The following is a 20,243-nucleotide window of genomic DNA, read 5'->3' as shown; positions in this document are numbered from 1 at the left end:
TCACAAAAAAGCCGCTGGGCCAGGCAGATTACCAGGACATGTACTCAAAGCATGCACGGACCAACTGGCAAGTGTCTTCACTGACATTTTCAACCTCTCCCTGACCGAGTCTGTAATACATGTTTCAAGCAGACCACCATAGTCCTTGTGCCCAAGGAAGTGAAGGTAACCTGCCTAACTTATTACGGCCCCGTGGCACTCACGTCGGTAGCCATGAAGTGCTTTGAAAGGCTGGTCGTGGCTCACATCAACACCATTATCCCAGAAACCCAAGACCCACTCCAATTCGCATAACGCCCCAACAGATCCACAGATGACGCAATCTCAATCGCACTCCACACTGCCCTTTCTCACCTAGACAAAAGAAACACCTATGTGAGAATGCTGTTCATTGACTACCGCTCAGCTTTCAACACCATAGTGCCCACGAAGCTCATCACTAAGCTAAGGACCCTGGGACTAAACACCTCCCTCTGCAAATGGATCCTGGACTTCATGACGGGCCGCCCACAGGTGGTAAGAGTAGGCAACAACATGTCTGCCACACTGATCCTTAACACTGGGGCCCCTCAGGGGTGTGTATTTAGTCCCCTCCTGTATTCCCTGTTCACCCACGACTGCGTGGCCAAACACGACTCCAACACCATCATTAATTTTGCTGACGAAACAACAGTGATAGGCCTGGTCACCGACAAAGATGAGACGGCCTACTGGGAGGAGGTCAGAGAACTGGCAGGGTGGTGCCAGGACAACAACCTCTCCCTCAATGTGAGCAAGACAAAGGAGCTGATTATGGACTATAGGAAAAGGCGGCCCAACAGTCCCCCATTAACATCGATGGGGCTGTAGTGGAGCGGGTCGAGAGTTTCAAGTTCCTTGGTGTCCACATCACCAACGAACTATCATGGTCCAAACATACCAAGGCAGTCGTAAAGAGGGCACAACAAAACATTTTTCCCCTCAGGAGAATGAAAAGATTTGGCATGGGTCCCCAGATCCTCAAAGGGTTCTACAGCTGCACCATCGAGAGCATCCTGACCAGTTGCATCACTGCCAGGTATGGAAACTGCTCGGCATCTGTCCTTAAGACGCTACAGAGGGTAGTGCGAACGGCCCAGTACATCGCTGGGACCAAGCTTCCTGCCATCCAGGACCTATATAATAGACGGTGTCAGAGGAAAGCCCATAAAATTGTCGAACTCCAGTCACCCAAGTTATAGACTGTTTTCTCTGCTACTATTTTGTTTTTTTATGTGTTATTTCTTACATCGGTACCCCAGGTAATCTTAGGTTTCATTACATACAGTCGGGAGGAACTACTGAATATACGATTAACGTCAACTCATCATCGTTCCTACCAGGAATATGACTTTCCCGAAATGGATCCAGTGTTTTGCCTTCCACCCAATACAATGGATCTGATCCCAGCCGGCGACCCTGTGCGACGCCGTAAAAGGGGCAAACGAGGCGGTCTCCTGGTCAGACGGGCACATCGCGCTCCACTCCCTAGCATACTACTCGCCAATGTCCAGTCTCTTGACAATAAGGTTGATGAAATCCGAGCACGGGTAGCATTCCAGAGAGACATCAGGGATTGCAACGTGCTCTGCTTCACGGAAACATGGCTAACTCAAGAGACGCTAACGGAGTCGGTGCAGCCAGCTGGTTTCTTCATGCATCGCGCCGACAGAAACAAACATCTTTCTGGTAAGAAGAGGGGCGGGGGGGTATGCCTTATGATTAACGAGACGTGGTGTGATCATCATAACAACACACAGGAACTCAAGTCATTCTGTTCACCTGATCTAGAACTCCTCACAATCAAATGTCGACCGCATTATCTACCAAGGGAATTCTCCTCGATCATAATCACAGCCGTATATATTCCCCCCCAAGCAGACACATCGATGGCCCTGAACGAACTTTATCTGACTCTTTGTAAACTGGAAACCACACACCCTGAGGCTGCATTCATCGTAGCTGGGGATTTTAACAAGGCTAATCTAAAAACAAAACTCCCTAAATTCTATCAGCATATCGATTGTGCTACCAGGGCTGGAAAAACCCTAGATCATTGTTATACTAATTTCCGCAACGCATATAAGGCCCTCCCCCGCCCCCCTTTCGGAAAAGCTGACCACGACTCCATTTTGTTGATTCCAGCCTACAAACAGAAACTAAAACAACAAGCTCCCGCGCTCAGGTCTGTTCAACGCTGGTCCGACCAATCTGATTCCACGCTTCAAGACTGCTTCGATCACGCGGATTGGAATATGTTCCGCATTGCGTCCAACAACAATATTGACGAATATGCTGATTCGGTGAGCGAGTTCATTAGGAAGTGCATTGACGATGTCGTACCCACAGCAACGATTAAAACATTCCCAAACCAGAAACCGTGGATTGACGGCAGCATTCGCGTGAAACTGAAAGCGCGAACCACTGCTTTTAACCAGGGCAAGGTGACCGGAAGCATGACCGAATACAAACAGTGTAGCTATTCTCTCCGCAAGGCAATCAAACAGGCTAAGTCCCAGTACAGAGACAAAATCGAGTCGCAATTCAACAGCTCAGACACAAGAGGTATGTGGCAGGGTCTACAGTCAATCACGGATTACAAAAAGAAAACCAGCCCCGTCGCGGACCAGGATGTCTTGCTCCCAGACAGGCTAAACAACTTTTTTGCCCGCTTTGAGGACAATACAGTGCCACTGACACGGCCCCCTACCAAAACCTGCGGGCTCTCCTTCACTGCAGCCGAGGTGAGTAAAACATTTAAACGTGTTAACCCTCGCAAGGCTGCAGGCCCAGACGGCATTCCCAGCCGCGTCCTCAGAGCATGCGCAGACCAGCTGGCTGGTGTGTTTACGGACATATTCAATCAATCCTTATCCCAGTCTGCTGTTCCCACATGCTTCAAGAGGGCCACCATTGTTCCTGTTCCCAAGAAAGCTAAGGTAACTGAGCTAAACGACTACCGCCCCGTAGCACTCACTTCCGTCATCATGAAGTGCTTTGAGAGACTAGTCAAGGACCATATCACCTCCACCCTACCGGACACCCTAGACCCACTCCAATTTGCTTACCGACCCAATAGGTCCACAGACGACGCAATCGCAACCACACTGCACACTGCCCTAACCCATCTGGACAAGAGGAATACCCATGTGAGAATGCTGTTCATCGATTACAGCTCAGCATTTAACACCATAGTACCCTCCAAACTCGTCATCAAGCTCGAGACCCTGGGTCTCGACCCCGCCCTGTGCAACTGGGTCCTGGACTTCCTGACGGGCCGCCCCCAGGTGGTGAGGGTAGGTAACAACATCTCCACCCCGCTGATCCTCAACACTGGGGCCCCACAAGGGTGCGTTCTGAGCCCTCTCCTGTACTCCCTGTTCACCCACGACTGCGTGGCCATGCACGCCTCCAACTCAATCATCAAGTTTGCGGATGACACTACAGTGGTAGGCTTGATTACCAACAACGACGAGACGGCCTACAGGGACGAGGTGAGGGCCCTCGGAGTGTGGTGTCAGGAAAATAACCTCACACTCAACGTCAACAAAACAAAGGAGATGATTGTGGACTTCAGGAAACAGCAGAGGGAGCACCCCCCTATCCACATCGACGGGTCAGTAGTGGAGAAGGTGGAAAGTTTTAAGTTCCTCGGTGTACACATCACGGACAAACTGAATTGGTCCACCCACACAGACAGCGTCGTGAAGAAGGCGCAGCAGCGCCTCTTCAACCTCAGGAGGCTGAAGAAATTCGGCTTGTCACCAAAAGCACTCACAAATCGAGAGCATCCTGTCGGGCTGTATCACCGCCTGGTACGGCAACTGCTCCACCCACAACCGTAAGGCTCTCCAGAGGGTAGTGAGGTCTGCAGAACGCATCACCGGGGGCAAACTACCTGCCCTCCAGGACACCTACACCACCCGATGTCACAGGAAGGCCATAAAGATCATCAAGGACAACAACCACCCAAGCCACTGCCTGTTCACCCCGCTATCATCCAGAAGGCGAGGTCAGTACAGGTGCATCAAAGCAGGGACCGAGAGACTGAAAAACAGCTTCTATCTCAAGGCCATCAGACTGTTAAACAGCCACCACTAACATTTAGCGGCCGCTGCCAACATACTGACTCAACTCCAGCCACTTTAAAAATGGGAATTGATGGAAATTATGTAAAAATGTACCACTAGCCACTTTAAACAATGCCACTTAATATAATGTTTACATACCCTACATTACCCATCTCATATGTATATACTGTACTCTATATCATCTACTGCATCTTGCCATCTTTATGTAATACATGTACCACTAGCCACTTTAAACTATGCCACTTTATGTTTACATACCCTACAGTACTCATCTCATATGTATATACCGTACTCTATACCATCTACTGCATCTTGCCTATGCCGTTCTGTACCACCACTCATTCATATATCTTTATGTACATATTCTTTATCCCTTTACACTTGTGTGTGTATAAGGTAGTAGTTGTGGAATTGTTAGGTTAGATTACTTGTTGGTTATTACTGCATTGTCGGAACTAGAAGCACAAGCATTTCGCTACACTCGCATTAACATCTGCTAACCATGTGTATGTGACTAATAAAATTTGATTTGATTTGATTACTTGGTTCCACAGACGCAAGCTTTGATAACGATTACAGATAAAAGAGTGCATTCCATTCTTGGGTGAAGGTTAATTCAATTTCTAGTAGCTGCCTGGTCCCTTTATGGAGTAATCCAAACCATGTCATCTCAATCGACCATTGCTATGATGTCACCTGGATTTGCTCAGCCATAGGGCTGGTGCTGACCACCAATTGGATTAGAACAAGATCCAATACAACCTACCCCAGCCTGGAGAAGAGACCTCACACAGGACACCAATACGGAGGTATAGTCATTCATCACTATGCCACGTGGGAAAACAATCATTGTTTTAAACAGAAGCTAAAAGCCCAAGAACAAATGGTCTCCGTCTGCAAGGTACTCCAGCCCTGCAGAGGTGCCAACAACAACTCTAACTCTGCATTGTCAAGCCAACTAACCAACAACTATTCAAGGTGTATGATCGAACCCACATACACATCCCCACATGAAATAATACTATAATATACTGTGGTATACATACTATAATATTACTATATTTATATACTATAATATTTACTGTAGTGCTTTTGCAGACATTACTGTGTATACTGTAGTATTTACTGTAGTGTTTGCTGACATGACTGTAGTATACTGTAGTATTTACTATAGTTTAATATTATCTTTGACATAGAAGTGGGGTCTTTCTCCTTGAGGAAACCTACTGGACAAATACTGGACAGATAGTTCAGAGCTTCTGCTCTTTCCTATAACCTGTAGGGCACAGAATAGTTGGTCTATACTTGGCATGTAGGTTTCTCACTCATGGGTGGTAAGGGGGAGGAGCATGGGTGGGGTCTTTGCAAATTCAATACTGTAGTATTGTTAAAAACTGTAGCGTTTCTGTGGACATTACTGTAGCATTTACTACAGTGTTTTTGTGGATACTTTTGTAGTATTTACTGTAGTATTCTACAGTATACTACAACATTCTATAGTATGTACTACACATGATCGAGGGATACTACAGTTTGTAGTGTATTCTACTGTGTACTACAAAATGCTATATTAAACACTACATGATCGACGGATACTACAGTGTGGAGTATAGTATTCTACAGTATACTACATTTGTCACGTTCTGACCTTAGTTCCTTTGTTTTGTCTTTTGTTTTAGTATGGTCAGGGCGTGAGTTGGGTGGGTTGTCTATGTTAGTTTTTCTATGATTTTCTATTTCTGTGTTTGGCCTGATATGGTTCTCAATCAGAGGCAGCTGTCAATCGTTGACCCTGATTGGGAACCATATTTAGGTAGCCTGTTTTCTGTTGTGTTTTGTGGGTGGTTATTTTCAGTCTTTGTGTGTCTGCACCAGACAGAACTGTTTTCGGTTGTTTCTTTTGTTGTTTTGTTATTCAGTGTTCAGTTTTGATTATTATTAAATATCATGAACACTTACCACGCTGCACCTTGGTCCTCACCTTCTTCCACCGATGACAGCCGTTACAACATTGTACTGCAGAATTCGATAGAATTCTATATTAAGTACTATAGTATTCTATAGTCAACCGTAGTCCACCCACACATACTGTACAAACCTTTCTACACAAACAGATTCACTTGAGGGCAGAAAATCCATGTTTTAACACGGAAAGCCAACGTGTCCTTGAGAGATGGTAATCATTCTGCCGGAATTTTCTACGCGGAGAAGACTGAACATGAACCGCATCTAAAAATGTTATAACTTTTTTTTCTCTCTCTAAAAGCAGCGCAAGCGTCCTGACGGCAGTAAAATGTAATTTCACAGGTGTTGTGATGATGTTCTCAATGTGGGGTTCTCGGCATACTAATTACGCAGTAATGCTCCTATACAGGAAATGAGCATGGAGATTAAGCATGCCGGGTTTTGTGGGGGGTTTTCATGTCCTTTCCATGGTAATCCCAATATAATTCCCAATCCGTCTGTAAAAAAAAAGCCTTTGCAAAGATGATGTGTTAATATGCCGTTCGTCTCTGTGGGTTACATTGTAAATGTGTAATAGGCCCAGCGAAAACATTCCCAGAATGTTTCCGGAGTGCGTTTGCACAAGTCCTCCGTGGAAGGATATTCATTCCTGAGGCTTGTATAACAAGCCATGTTTTTCGACCCACTCCTGCAGTGTATTACTATGTGTTTTCCCATTGTATTGTCATTTCCCACAGTTGTATTGGTGCTGCACTTATCCATGGTTGCTAAACTTAACAGCATGACCAGTCTGACAGGAAATGTCTTAAACAACTCAAAAGAACATGGGCTATTTTTGCTCTCTGGGTTCACTTGTGAAAGCAGCATGCTGTTGATCCACAGGCACAGAACAGAGCATAACATATTAATGAGAATCCTGGGAGAACAGAGACAATTAGATTCACTGACCCTATGTCAAGAGATGTACATTTTCCTTACCCTGTCAGCACCCATGAACAGTCACACACACACACACACACACACACACACACACACACACACACACACACACACACACACACACACACACACACACACACACGTATGCACAATCCAATGTGCACGTACACATGTTAGCACGCACACACGTCCACACACACCTGAACACGCATACTGCAACATGTGCACGTACATAGACACGCATACATACACCAAGACATGTGCACATGCACGCACACATGTTTTCTCTCCACTTGTTAGTCCCAGAATATGTTCTGATTAATGGAGTATGTCACTGTAAAGGTCTACATGCTTTACAACTGCAATAGATTGAGGCTATACAATTTGTGTACACTACATTGGTAGCTCTGTGATGCCTGAGGTGCTTCTCTCATTTTGGGAGGAAGTGGGGTATTTGATCTATAACTGCTGTAGTTGATTGTCACGGCAATAGGCTTAAAAGTCTTAATAACTGTTTGTGTTCCGCATATAGTTGAAGTCGGAAGTTTACATACACCTGAGCCAAATACATTTAAACTCAGTTTGTCACAATTCCTGACATTTAATCAGAGTAAAAATTCCCTGTCTTAGGATCACCCCTTTATTTTAAGAATGTGAAATGTCAGAATAATAGCAGAGAGAATAATTTATTTCAGCTTTAATTTCTTTCATCCCATTCCCAGTGGGTCAGAAGTTTACATACACTCAATTAGTATTTGGTAGCATTGCCTTTAAATTGTTTAACTTCGGTCAAACGTTTCGGGTAGCCTTCCACAAGCTTCCCACAATAAGTTGGGTGAATTTTGGCCCATTCCTCCTGACAGAGCTGGTGTAACTGAGTCAGGTTTGTAGGCCTCCTTGCTCACACATGCTTTTTCAGTTCTGCCCACAAATGTTCTATAGGGTTGAGGTCAAGGCTTTGTGATGGCCACTCCAATACATTGACTTTGTTGTCCTGAAGCAATTTTGCCACAACTTTGGAAGTATGCTTGGGGTCATTGTCCATTTGGAAGACCATTTGCGACCAAGCTTTAACTTCCTGACTGATGTCTTGAGATATTACTTCAATATATCCACATAATTTTCCTTCCTCACGATGCCATCGAGTTTGTGAGATGCACCAGACCCTCCTGCAGCAAAGCACCCCCACATCATGATGCTGCCACACCCGTGCTTCATGGTTGGGATGGTGTTCTTCGGCTTGCAAGCGGTCCCCTTTTTCCTCCAAACATAACAATTGTCATTATGGCCAAACAGTTCTATTTTTTTTCATCAGACCAGAGGACATTTCTCCAAAAAGTACGATCTTTGTTCACTTGTGCAGTTGCAAACCGTAGTCTGGATTGTTTAATGTCAGTTTTGTAGCAGTGGCTTCTTCCTTGCTGAGTGGCCTTTCAGGTTATGTCGATGTAGGACTCGTTTTACTGTGGATATAGATACTTTTTGTACCCGTTTCCTCCAGCATCTTCACAAGGTCATTTGCTGTTGTTCTGGGATTAATTTGCACTTTTCGCACCAAGGTACGTTTATCTCTAGGAGACAGAACGTGTCTCCTTCCTGAGCGGTATGATGCCTGTGTGGTCCCATGGTGTTTATACTTGCATACTATTGTTTGTACAGATGAACGTGGTACCTTCAGGCGTTTGGAAGTTGCTCCCAAGGATGAACCAGACTTGTGGAGGTCTAAAATTATTTTGTCTTGGCTGATTTCTTTTGATTTTCCCATGATGTCAAGCAAAGAGCCACTGAGTTTGAAGGTAGGCCTTGAAATACATCCACAGGTACACCTCCAATTGACTCAAATGATGTCAATTAGCTTATCAGAAGCTTCTAAAGCCATGACATAATTTTCTGGAATTTTCCAAGCTGTTTAAAGGCACAGTCAACAGTGCATTTAAACTTCTGACCCACTGGAATTGTGATTAAGTGAAATAATCTGTCTGTAAACAATTGTTGGAACAATTATTTGTGTCATGCACAAAGTAGATGCCCTAACCGACTTGCCAAAACTATAGTTTGTTAACAAGAAAGTTTTGGAGTGGTTGAAAAATGAGTTTTCATGACTCCAACCTAAGTGTATGTAAACTTCCAACTTCAACTGTATGCCGCAGTCAACGATGCTGAAAGCCAGCTGCTGTATTTGCTGCCTGGCAAATGCAAAAGAGCTAAAAGTGCTTCAAGGAGTTCCGAGAATCGATCTGAGAACAAGAAATTAAACTAACCAAAAGCTGTCCATCTATTCATTCCTTTATGATAGGCTCTGCCAGATTGACCTAGAGGAAAAAAAGGGCATTGGTCAAAAGTAGTGCACTATAAAATGGGGAATAGGTCATCATTTGGGACGCAGTCCGTCACTGATTGCTGGCTATTGTGCCCCTCCCTTCCCTCCTTGGACATGTATTTCCCCAATGGACATTTATTCATCACTGCTACAGTCATGATGTGTATTATGATGTATTTCGAGCTCTTTCTATTTCTATTGTTGTTTTTTATTTCCATTTTCATTATTTTATTTCACTTAGTCCTGCATGTTGGAGCTCGGAGTCAAAGATTTTCACTGTACCATGGAAGCACACCTGCAACCCTTTATACGCGACTATTAAACTGACTGAATCCCTTAGTTATTTACACTTTTTTGGTTACTACATGATTCCATATGTGTTATTTCAGTTTTGGTGTCTTCACTATTATTCTACAATGTAGAAAATAGTTTAAAAAATACAGAAAACACTTGAATGAGCAAGTGTGTACACACTTTTGACTAGTACTGTATACACTGAACAAAAATATAAAAGCAACATGCAACAATTTCAAAGATTGTACTGAGTTACAGTTCATATAAGGAAATCAGCCAATTTAAATAAACTCATTAGGCCCTAATCTATAGATTTCACATGACTGGGATTACAGACATGAATCTGTTGGTCACAAAGTAGGGGCGTGGATCAGAAAAACAATCAATATCTGGTGTGACCACCATTTGCCTCATGTAGTGCGACACACCTCCTTCCCATAGAGTTGATCAGGCAACATGGCCTGTGGAATGTTGTCCCACTCCTCTTCAATGGCTGTGCGAAGTTGCTGGATATTGGCGGGAACTGGAACATGCTGTCGTAAATGCGGCTCCAGAGCATCCCTAACGTGCTCAATGGGTGACATGTCTGGTGAGTATGCAGGTCTTGGAGGAACTGGGAAATGTTAAGCTTCCAGGAATTGCGTACAGTTTGTGTAGAAATTCTTTGTTTGTGCAAACCCACAGTTTCATCAGCTGTCCAGGTGGCTGGTCTCAGACGATCCCACAGGTGAAGAAGCCAGATGTGCAGGTCCTGGGTTGGCGTGGAGGTCCTGGGATGGCGTGATTACATGTGGTCTGTGGTTGTGAGGCCGGTTGGACATACTGCCAAATTCTCTGAAATTACATTGGAGGCGGCTTATGGTTGAGAAATGAACATTCAGCTCTGGTGTACATTCCTGCAGTCCTTATGCCAATTGCACACTTCCAACATTTGAGAGAAATAAGCTTCATGTGCATATGGAACGTTTCTGGGATATTTTATTTCAGCTCATGAAACATGGGACCATACATGTTGCATTTATATTTTTGTTCAGTGTACTTCCATTAATCTTTTTAACTGGTACTGGGGGACTTTCAGACGAGTCTTGTGAGGCCTGTGGGTGACCTAGAGCAAAACAACCGACATGTACGCGTTTGTGAGAGTCTCATCTTTCCATAATAGTTTCCAAACCGTTCGGACGCTACAGACTAGTGAGAAGACCGATTTTTGTGAGAAGACCCATTTTTGGGATGTCTCATGGTCTGACAAACACCGCTCTGTCACCTTTCACCGTAGATGCAGAAGTGTGACATCGTCGGATTCGGTGGATTGAGATTCATCAAATACCAAAAACAAGTATCTCTATGGTGTTTAACCACCCAGAATGCAACTCAGCTTTCCTCCTCCTACTCAGATCCCTATACACTGTTGTGTAGAGGATCCTGGCACCCACTCCAGGAAATTGAATCTATTTTTGGGCAAGGAGGGGTCAACCTCCCAAAATGCAATTTCGTTCACTATGAAAACCAGTGCTTAATTTGTAAATTGGAAGGTGCCAGAACAAAATGTGAGCGTGAGAGGGGGGTTGACCTCGGGAGCTCTGAGGTACCAAAAAAACAACAACGTTATATTAAAGCATTGCATGCATGTCATCGCATTTGTGTAATAGCATAGAGCAGTAGAGAAGAAGCACTTACAGAAGTTCCACACGTTTGGAAAAACTTTAGTAGCCCAGGGTCCAGGAAAAATGTGGGCTTTATAAATGTATTTCATGCAATTCTACATAATTCAACATGACTGGAGACTTTGGCATAATCTTTTTTAATACCACACAAATGATTGACAAACTGAGAATCTGAGATCAATAAAAACGACCTGGTCTTTAATCCATCAATAGCCTAGGCCTAGGTGTGTGGAGACATATATTTTGGGTACAATATGAGGGTGAAATTATAGTCCTAAAAATGCTTTCCAGTGTCACTGACTCATCCAATGATGCACAGCTCACTCGCCGGTGATGGCCAATGCGTCCGTGCCAAAATCCCATCATCTACTTTGTAAAGCAATATTTGGAAGTTGATCAAATATTTTGGTAGCCTACATACGCACATGCATAAAAGCATGCAGATGAAACAGGCCTTTCGCAATATTTCAAATACAATAGAGGGTAGTAGGCTACTCTGAATTATTTGTTTTATTTCTGAACAGACAGCAGTAATTCTATAACTTTGGCAAATGTATTTCAATTTATCAGGGGTTCTGCAGCTCCTCCAGAACCCTTTGCTCGGCTATGATTCTATAAGGAAATAAATGATGAAGTGCAACGCTGGAGAGATGAGAGTTGCAGGCTCATGTCTATCTGAGCAGAGAGAGGGAGAGAGATCGTATGAAGTGAACCTCATTCTAGTTCTGTGAGAGATACAGTATTGCTCAAATCAGAATCCCGAATCAACTTAGAATATCAGGCTGAAAATATACTTTTTTACATTACGTTTGTTTTGGGAAGGGGCGGGGGGGGGGCAGGAGAATTAACGAAGAGCCAACTCTAATGAACTTTGATCGTTTTTATTCAAATTTTTACATTTCAAAAAGTGGAGAGAAAAAAAATCATTCCACAAATATGTTCCGGAACGAAACAGTCCAAAACGGAGAGTTGCCTGAAACTGTTCTGGTAGGATCCGGCTCAAATTAAGCACTGAAAACCGATACACTATTCTACCTGAGATCGATGTACACTGTTGTGGAAATTAAACATGGCACCCACCCACGCCAGGAAATGGTGAGGAAGAACACATGTTGGATTACAGAGCACCGCGTCGTAACTCTTCCTGCATTGTTTAAACTGGAGTTTACACCACTCTGTCTTCTCCTTTTTATGGCCGATGTACAAACATGGCGCTAAACCTTACCAGGCGTCGTCAATCAAATAAAAGTTCTGCTATATAATGGAAGTACAAGTCCCTGTGGTCGTTTCACTGCCAACTCTGGCGCTGCCTGTTTTTCTTGCTTTGTATCACATTTACTGAAGGTTGCTGTTTTCCTCTGGAGAGGATGGGTCAGCTCCAATGGACACTGCGACTTTTGGACAGTCAACCGCTTTTTTAATAGGCACAATGAATGCTACTTTACTCAGTCCCTCTGCGATCGCATAATTCAATGCAAAAATCAAACAATCAGCGCATATTATGCGAGAGCAGAAATCAATTTGCCAACAAAAATAACTGCTAAAGACCGTGCGAAACCATTTCCAAATGTTTCACATGAAAGTGGAGGGAAATTGTTTTTCACTCCGTGCAACATTGTGCTGGAGCACAAGGGAAAGTCGACAATCAACAGTCACTTAGAAATCAGCGAAGCATATGAGAATGTCAAAACAGTTCCCGCAGCAGCGGCAGATCAGCACGACTGAAGTGGTAGCAGGGAAGACTGTGACAAGCGCTGAAAGAATCAAGGTGAGTGGTGTTTTACTTTTACTCTGCTAACCTTGACTTTAGTAGGGTGTTCGGCACTCTGCTCTCCCCAGTCCGTCTATGGAGAGCGCTGCTCAAAACACTGAGTGCAATTTGTCAGCTTTGCCACTTTAAACTCTCTGTAAAACTTAATACGGATCACGAAAGCACAATCTTTCTGGATTTTAGAAATGGTAATACTGTTTTAAAAGTACATATCAACCACAATAATATATTTTTTATGTTTTCTGTTGTTTATCTCCCTTAGCTTTTCAGAACAAATGACAATCTCAAGTATTTTGAAGACAACTTATGGGGAAGAAATATCGATCCTCAAATTGAAAGCGATTGATCAGCTTTGAATCTTTTTTTTTTTTGAGAGAGAGAGAGAGAGTGTGAGTGGGAACGGGAGTTGCATCTCGTGTTGATAGCAAGCCCCAAGCCTGATGGAGAGGAGAGGTGTGTGTGTGAGTGAATGTGTGAGTGGATTATGACACAGGATATATATTTTATCTGATTAATTGGTGCAATTTGTCTGTGTTTCTTCAAAAAAATAAACAGCCCAAAAGATCACTTTGTCTCATTGTCTTCATGGAAGATGAAAACTTAATATAACATGTCTTAATTGAAGATTGGACCCCAAGTGTTTCTTTTGTACTAGTTGAATCTTTTTTTAGTATTTACAGATTATAGGGGCATGCATGTTTTGAGTTAGCTTCCACCCCTTTTTTTTCAGAAAAAAATAGCTTTTGTTCAGGAAAATAAACTAAATTGAGCACTTTAAATGTTTCTAATTGTTTTTGTATTATGTATTCTGTTTTAACGGAGCACATATGACTTTCTATAGCTTTATATAAACTGAACGTGACAAAAACAGAAGATCAAGCATTTTTGGCCGCAGAAATCACACAAAAAAAATCGCAAAATCCCGGAGGGACTGTTGACTATGCTAAATGTAGTTGTAAGTAACTTTCCCCATCCTCTGGACTCACCTGGACTCCATCACTTTATTGACTGCCTCCCCTATATCTGTCTGTTCCTCAGTTTCATCCCTGTGTCAGCATTAATGTCGTTATGTTTCCCCTGTCCAGACGCTGTCCGTGTTTTGTTTCATGTCCGTTATTTATTAAACGTTCACTCCCTGTACTTGCTCCTCGTCTGTCCTTACACAGATCTCCTGTTTCTGTAGCGTGAGGCAGCTTCATGTTTCTGTAGCGTGAGGCAGCTTCATGTACAAGTAATCCCCCTGGACGCTAGTCTATCTCAGGAACTGTGCTAAATGTACTGGATATGAATCACAAAGAGTAAGTCGTTCTGGATAAGAGCATCTGCTAAATGACTAAAATGTCAAATAGAATTGGTAAGGTAAAGTATTATGTAGGTTAACACCCTGTAGCTGAAATCTGGCCAGGTTCTAGCCAAGTACTTTGACTGCGCTCATAAAAGTTAAGGTGAATTGATGTAGCAGACCAAAAAGACGACAGTAAAATTTGGAATGGACCTAGGAGACTTTTTAGAATATGTTCTAACATGGGTTGGGCATGCATTCATGACAAATAACGCACTGCCTGAAAGTGAATTAGTGTAGCAACCCTCTGCTATAGCACTCTCTCTTTTCAGCCTTTTGGTTTATTGAATTTTAGAGATCATCCTAATCTGCGTGAGTTCATGAATGAACGCATGTTAATTACACAAGGGTTCTCTGCTGCTCTGCATACTGAGGAGAGGCGGAGAGGCCGTGTGTGTGTGTGTGTGGGGGGGGGGTCTGTGTGCCTGCATACAAAGCGTGTGTGTGTGCGCCTGAGTATCATCACTCCCATTCCTCTGAGAAGCCTCATACCAATGTAAAGGGAGGGTGGGACTACCAACTACCAGAATGCTGTGACCGTGTCTCACAGTCTGAGAAACAATGGCTCGCGAGCAGGTAATGAGGAGGGCAGAGGCCAACGGAGGGTGGAGTGTAATTTATGGTTCTGTGTGTGAGGGAAGGAGACGAGCAGGTAGATCAGAGAGCCGGGGAAAGCCAGGCCTGTCATGGAGGTGTGGAGAGGTTTTTCATGGCAGGAGAAGGAGAGCTGGTTGTTCTAGAAAGGCTTAAGGGTCGTCTTCAAGCTCCGGACCTCGTAATGAGGCCTGTTTTTGAATCCCTTTTGGCCTCTCCCCAGTGGTTCCCTCTCTTCCAGGCCTTTGAGGGGATGTGCAGAGATAACACAAGACAACCCTGCCATGTTCTTGACTGTGGTCATGATTGGACCACAGTCAAGAATCCTTTGATTCCATCCTTTGATTCTCTCTATGAATGTGTCTCAAATGGCACCCTATTCTCTATATAGTGCACTATTTTTGACTGGGACCCATAGGGCTCTGGTCAAAAGTACTGCAGTATATAGGGAATTGGGTGCCATTTGGGATGCACCTTAATTTTGTGATTATGTGGATGTGTTCTAGGTACTGTTGTTTCAGGATTTAAAAAAAAATGGAAACCATATCCATACAAGAGTCAGTGAAGTGATGGGAAAAAGTGAAAGTGATACAAACAAATAAAGCAAGCAGAGGCCCTGGGAAAATGTTTATGGATGCAAGAAAAACTAAAGCTCCAGCAAAACGCAACACATACAGCGTAAAAGGGGAAGATTCATTGGCAGAGAGCTAGTCCACACCATATCGAGCAGCAATGGGCTTTTTGTCAAAGAAAAGTGATGATGAAACAGTCGTTTTACAATGAGAGCCACGCCTTCTTATTTTCTCCACTGCAAACTGCTCATGTACTCTACAATAATATTGAGTCCAAATGACACCCTATTCCATATTACTTTTGACCAAGAACTAAGATTTACCTTAAGGGCCCTGGTCAAAAGTAGTGCACTATATACGGAATAGAGTGCCATTTGGGATGCAGCCTACTGTAAATATGCTCCATGTATATTCCGCCTGCAGCTGAACGCGCACTGCTAGTTCAGTCCTTTAATTGCACACCAGAGCACTACATCAGGGGCACCATGACCCCGCAATGCAGTGGATACTAATTGAGTCCATGCCTGGTGCCAGCACAGCTCTCTCCATATGTTGCTGTCTCCATAGAAAAAAAGGTGGATGCATCTATCTCTATACAAATGTGAAATCAATGGGGAGAGGAATGAAAGCAGAAGCTGTCCCATTACATCAACTAGAGTGCTTTTAAGGAGCCACAACAATATGCCAGGCATGACAATAGTGTCTGTGTATGTGTATGTTCCTTGGCCTATCCCAGGAATGGTATGTAATCCCAATAACAAAAACAATCACAAATTCTCTACAGTGAACAAAAAAAAAGCCAAATGAACATATCATAAAGGAAACTTCCTTAATCCTTAACCTGTTCCTTAACCTGTTCCCTGTTCGCTGTAGAAATGGCACCGACAGATAGGGCAGCTGTGCTTCTAGCACCTAGGCAACTTTGCAGTATTTCGTTTTTTTTATGTGTTATTTCTTAAATTATAAGCCCAGAAAAATGTTTGTGTTATTAAATACAGCCGGGAAGAACTTTTGGATATCAGACCGGCGGTAACTCACCAGCATTACCAGCATTACGACCAGGATTGCGACTTTCCCTACTCGGATCCTTTGTTCGTACCCCCAAGGGCAATTGAACTGATTCCAGAGGCTGATCCAAAACACTGCCAGCAGAGAAGATGTATTCAGAGTAGACTTCTAGTCTGACTCAGGAGGCGCGCACACCATTACTCGCTAATGTTCAGTCTCTGGATAATAAAGTTGACGAGCTCAGGGCGAAGATTTCCTTCCAGAGAGACATCAGGGATTGTAGCATACTCTGTTTCACGGAAACATGGCTCTCTCAGGATATACTGTACGTACAGCCAGTTGGGTTCTCAGTTCATCGCGCAGACAGGAATAAATATCTCTCCGGGGAGAAGAAGGGCGGGGGTGTATATTTCATGATTAACTACTCATGGTGTGATTGTGATAACATACAGGAATTCAAGTCCTTTTGTTCACCCAACCTAGAATATCTCACAATCAAATGCCGACCGTATTACCTCCCAAGACAATTCTCTTCGGTTACAGTCACAGCCGTGTATATTCCCCCTCAAGCCGATACCACGGCGGCCCTCAAAAAACTTCAATGGACTTCATGAAAACTGGAAACCACATATCCTGAGGCCGCATTAATTGTTGCTGGGGATTTTAACAAAGCAAATTTGAGGAAAACGCTACCGAAGTTCTATCAACACATTGACTGTAGTACTCGCGCTGCTGAAACACTCGACCACTGCTACTCCAACTTCCGGGATGCCTAAAAAGCCCTCCCCATCCTCCCTTCTGCAAATCTGATCACGACTCCATTTTTCTCCTCCCTTCCTATAGGCAGAAACTCAAACAGGAATTACCCGTGCTAAGGACTATTCAACGCTGGTCTGACCAATCGGAACCCACGCTTTAAGATTGTTTTGATCACGCGGATAGCCTCCAAGAATAGCATTGACGAAACACTGATACGGTGACTGAGTTTATCAGGAAGTGTACAGGAGATGTCGTACCCACTGTAACTATTAAAACCTACCCTAACCAGAAACCATGGATAGATGGCAGCATTCACGCAAAACTGAAAGCGCGAACCACCGCATTTAACCATGGCAAGGAGACTTGGAATATAAACAGAGTAGTTATTCTCTCTGTAAGGCAATCAAACAGCCAAAACATCAATGTAGTGACAAAGAGGAGTCGCAATTCAACAGCTCAGACATAGAACGTATGTGGTATTGTCTACAGACAATCACAGACGACAAAGGGAAAACCAGCCACGTCACAGACACTGACGTCTTGCTTCCAGACAAGCCTAAACACCTTCTTCACCCGCTTCACGGATAACACAGTGCCACCGACGTGGCCCGCTTCCAAGGAATGTGGGCTCTCCTCCATGGCCGACGTAAGACATTTAAAGCGTGTTAACCCTCGCAGGGCTGCCGCCCCAGACGGCATCCCTAGCCGCGTCCTCAGAGCATGCACAGACCAGCTGGCTGGAGTGTTTACGGACATATTCGATCAATCCCTATCCCAGTCTGTTGTCCTCACATGCCTCCAGATGTCCACCATTGTTCCTGTACCCAAGAAAGCAAAGGTAAATGAACTTAATGACTATTGCACAGTAGCACTCACTTCTGTCATCATGAAGTGCTTTGAGAGACTAGTCAAGGATCATATCACCTCTACCTTACCTGACACCCTAGACCCACTTCAATTTACTTATCCCCCCCAATAGATCCACAAACGATGCAATCGCCATCGCACTGCACACTGCCCTATCCCATCTGGACAAGAGGAATGCCTATGTAAGAATGCTGTTCATTGACTATAGCTCATTCAACACCATAGTACCCTCCAAGCTCATCACTAAGCTTGAGGCCCTGTGCTCCCTGTTCACCCATGACTGTGTGGCCACGCACGCCTCCATCTAAATCATCAATTTTGCAGACGACAACAATAGAAGACCTGATTACCAACAATGACGAGACAGCCTACAGGGAGGAGGTGAGGGTCCTGGGAGAGTGGTGCCAGGAAAATAACCTCTCACTCAACGTCAACAAAACAAAGGTGCTGATCGTGGACTTCAGTAAACAGCAGAGGGAGCAGCTCCCTATCCACATCGACGGGACCGCAGTGGAGAAGGTGGTAAGCTTCAAGTTCCTCGGCGTACACATCACTGACAAACTGAAATGGTCCACCCACACAGACAGTGTGGTGAAGAAGGTGCAAAGGCGCCTCTTCAACCTCAGGACACTGCCCTCCAGGACACCTACAGCACCCGATGTCACAGGAAGGCCAAAAAGATCATCAAGGACAACAACCACCCGAGCCACTGCCTGTTCGCCGTGCTATCATCCCAAAGACAAGGTCAGTACAGGTGCATCAAAGCGGGGACCGAGAGACTGGAAAAACAGCTTCTATCTCAAGGCCATCAGACTGTTAAATAGCCATCACTAGCACATTAGAGGCTGCTACCCTATATACATAGACTTGAAATCACTGGCCACTTTAATAATGTTTACATATTTTGCATTACTCATCTCATATGTATATACTGTATTACATTCTACTGTATCTTAGTCTATGCCGCTCTGACATTGCTCATCCAAATATTTATATATCCATAATTCAGTTCCTTTACTTTAGATTTGTGTGTATTGTTGTGAAATTGTTAGATATTACTTGTTAGATATTACTGCACTGTAGGGGCTAGAAAACAAAAGCATTTTGCTACACCCGCAATAACATTTGCTAAACACACGTATGTGACCAATAACATTTGAATTGATTTGTAAGGCATTTTCTGTGTACCAAATGGCACCCTATTCCCTATGGTCAAAAGTAGTAGGGATTATGGTGCCATTTGGGATGCACATTGTTACAGCCTGAACTATTACCAATGGAAATGGTAGAGAAATGTGCTTGTACCGTCAAGGGTTGTGAGTTCTATTCCCGCTGGGGCCACACATATGAAGAATGTATGCACACATAAATAAGTCACTTTGGATAAAAGCTAAATGGCATGTATCATAATAATAATAATAATAATTCAATTTTCTTGGTAAAAGTAAAGATTGTGCTATTAAATTTCATGTGGAACACGTGACTTATTCTCTGGTTGTCCATGCCCTGCTTGACTGAGATTTTGTATCACAGGTGATCGCCTCCCCATCATTACCACTTAAGACAAAATTAATTGTCAATCAGCAATAACCCGTGATTTTATACCTCACAATCGGGCAACTGCAAAGAATAAAGCCTGAAAAAAAAGAAGAATAGTAATGTCATGGGGATGTGTTAACCCTTTAGCAGGAAAGCGTTATTTATTTAGTTTCACATTATTGGCTAGGGCTTGTGAATATATCATTTTTCCATAATATTATGTGCATGAGTGAGCATGCATGTATAGTTGATGTGAACGCACACACACACACACGCAGGCACAGACGAACAGACACAAGCGCTCACAAACACACACACACACACACACACACACCAAGACTTATTATAACATTTCACAGCTCGGTTGTGTGGAAATTCCTCGGATGAAATTTCATTTACTGCAACTCCAGTTTCATCATCCAATAAATGGCAGGCAAGCTGGAGCGCTGATACGTGTTTGGCTTGGCCAGGAGCCAGGGGTATATCAAAACATGGCAGTC

The 20,243-nt window shown here is 43.8% G+C and overlaps 1 protein-coding gene and 1 long non-coding RNA gene across 2 annotated transcripts in view; one reads left to right on the top strand and one right to left on the bottom strand.

Annotated features, from left to right (window-relative positions):
* Positions 1-20,243, bottom strand: part of grik4 (glutamate receptor, ionotropic, kainate 4) — a 477,591-nt gene that overhangs the window by 275,455 nt on the left and 181,893 nt on the right. The window lies entirely within an intron of this gene.
* Positions 12,363-13,629, top strand: LOC139548611 (uncharacterized). The gene is made up of 2 exons (XR_011669728.1): positions 12,363-13,059; positions 13,325-13,629. It is a non-coding gene; the product is annotated as an uncharacterized lncRNA (long non-coding RNA).

The sequence above is a fragment of the Salvelinus alpinus genome, chromosome 21 (assembly GCF_045679555.1).
Source record: "Salvelinus alpinus chromosome 21, SLU_Salpinus.1, whole genome shotgun sequence".
Classification (NCBI taxonomy): Eukaryota; Metazoa; Chordata; class Actinopteri; order Salmoniformes; family Salmonidae; genus Salvelinus; species Salvelinus alpinus.
Note: the sequence above shows the minus strand (reverse complement) of the source record. Positions and strands in the feature narration are given on the sequence as shown.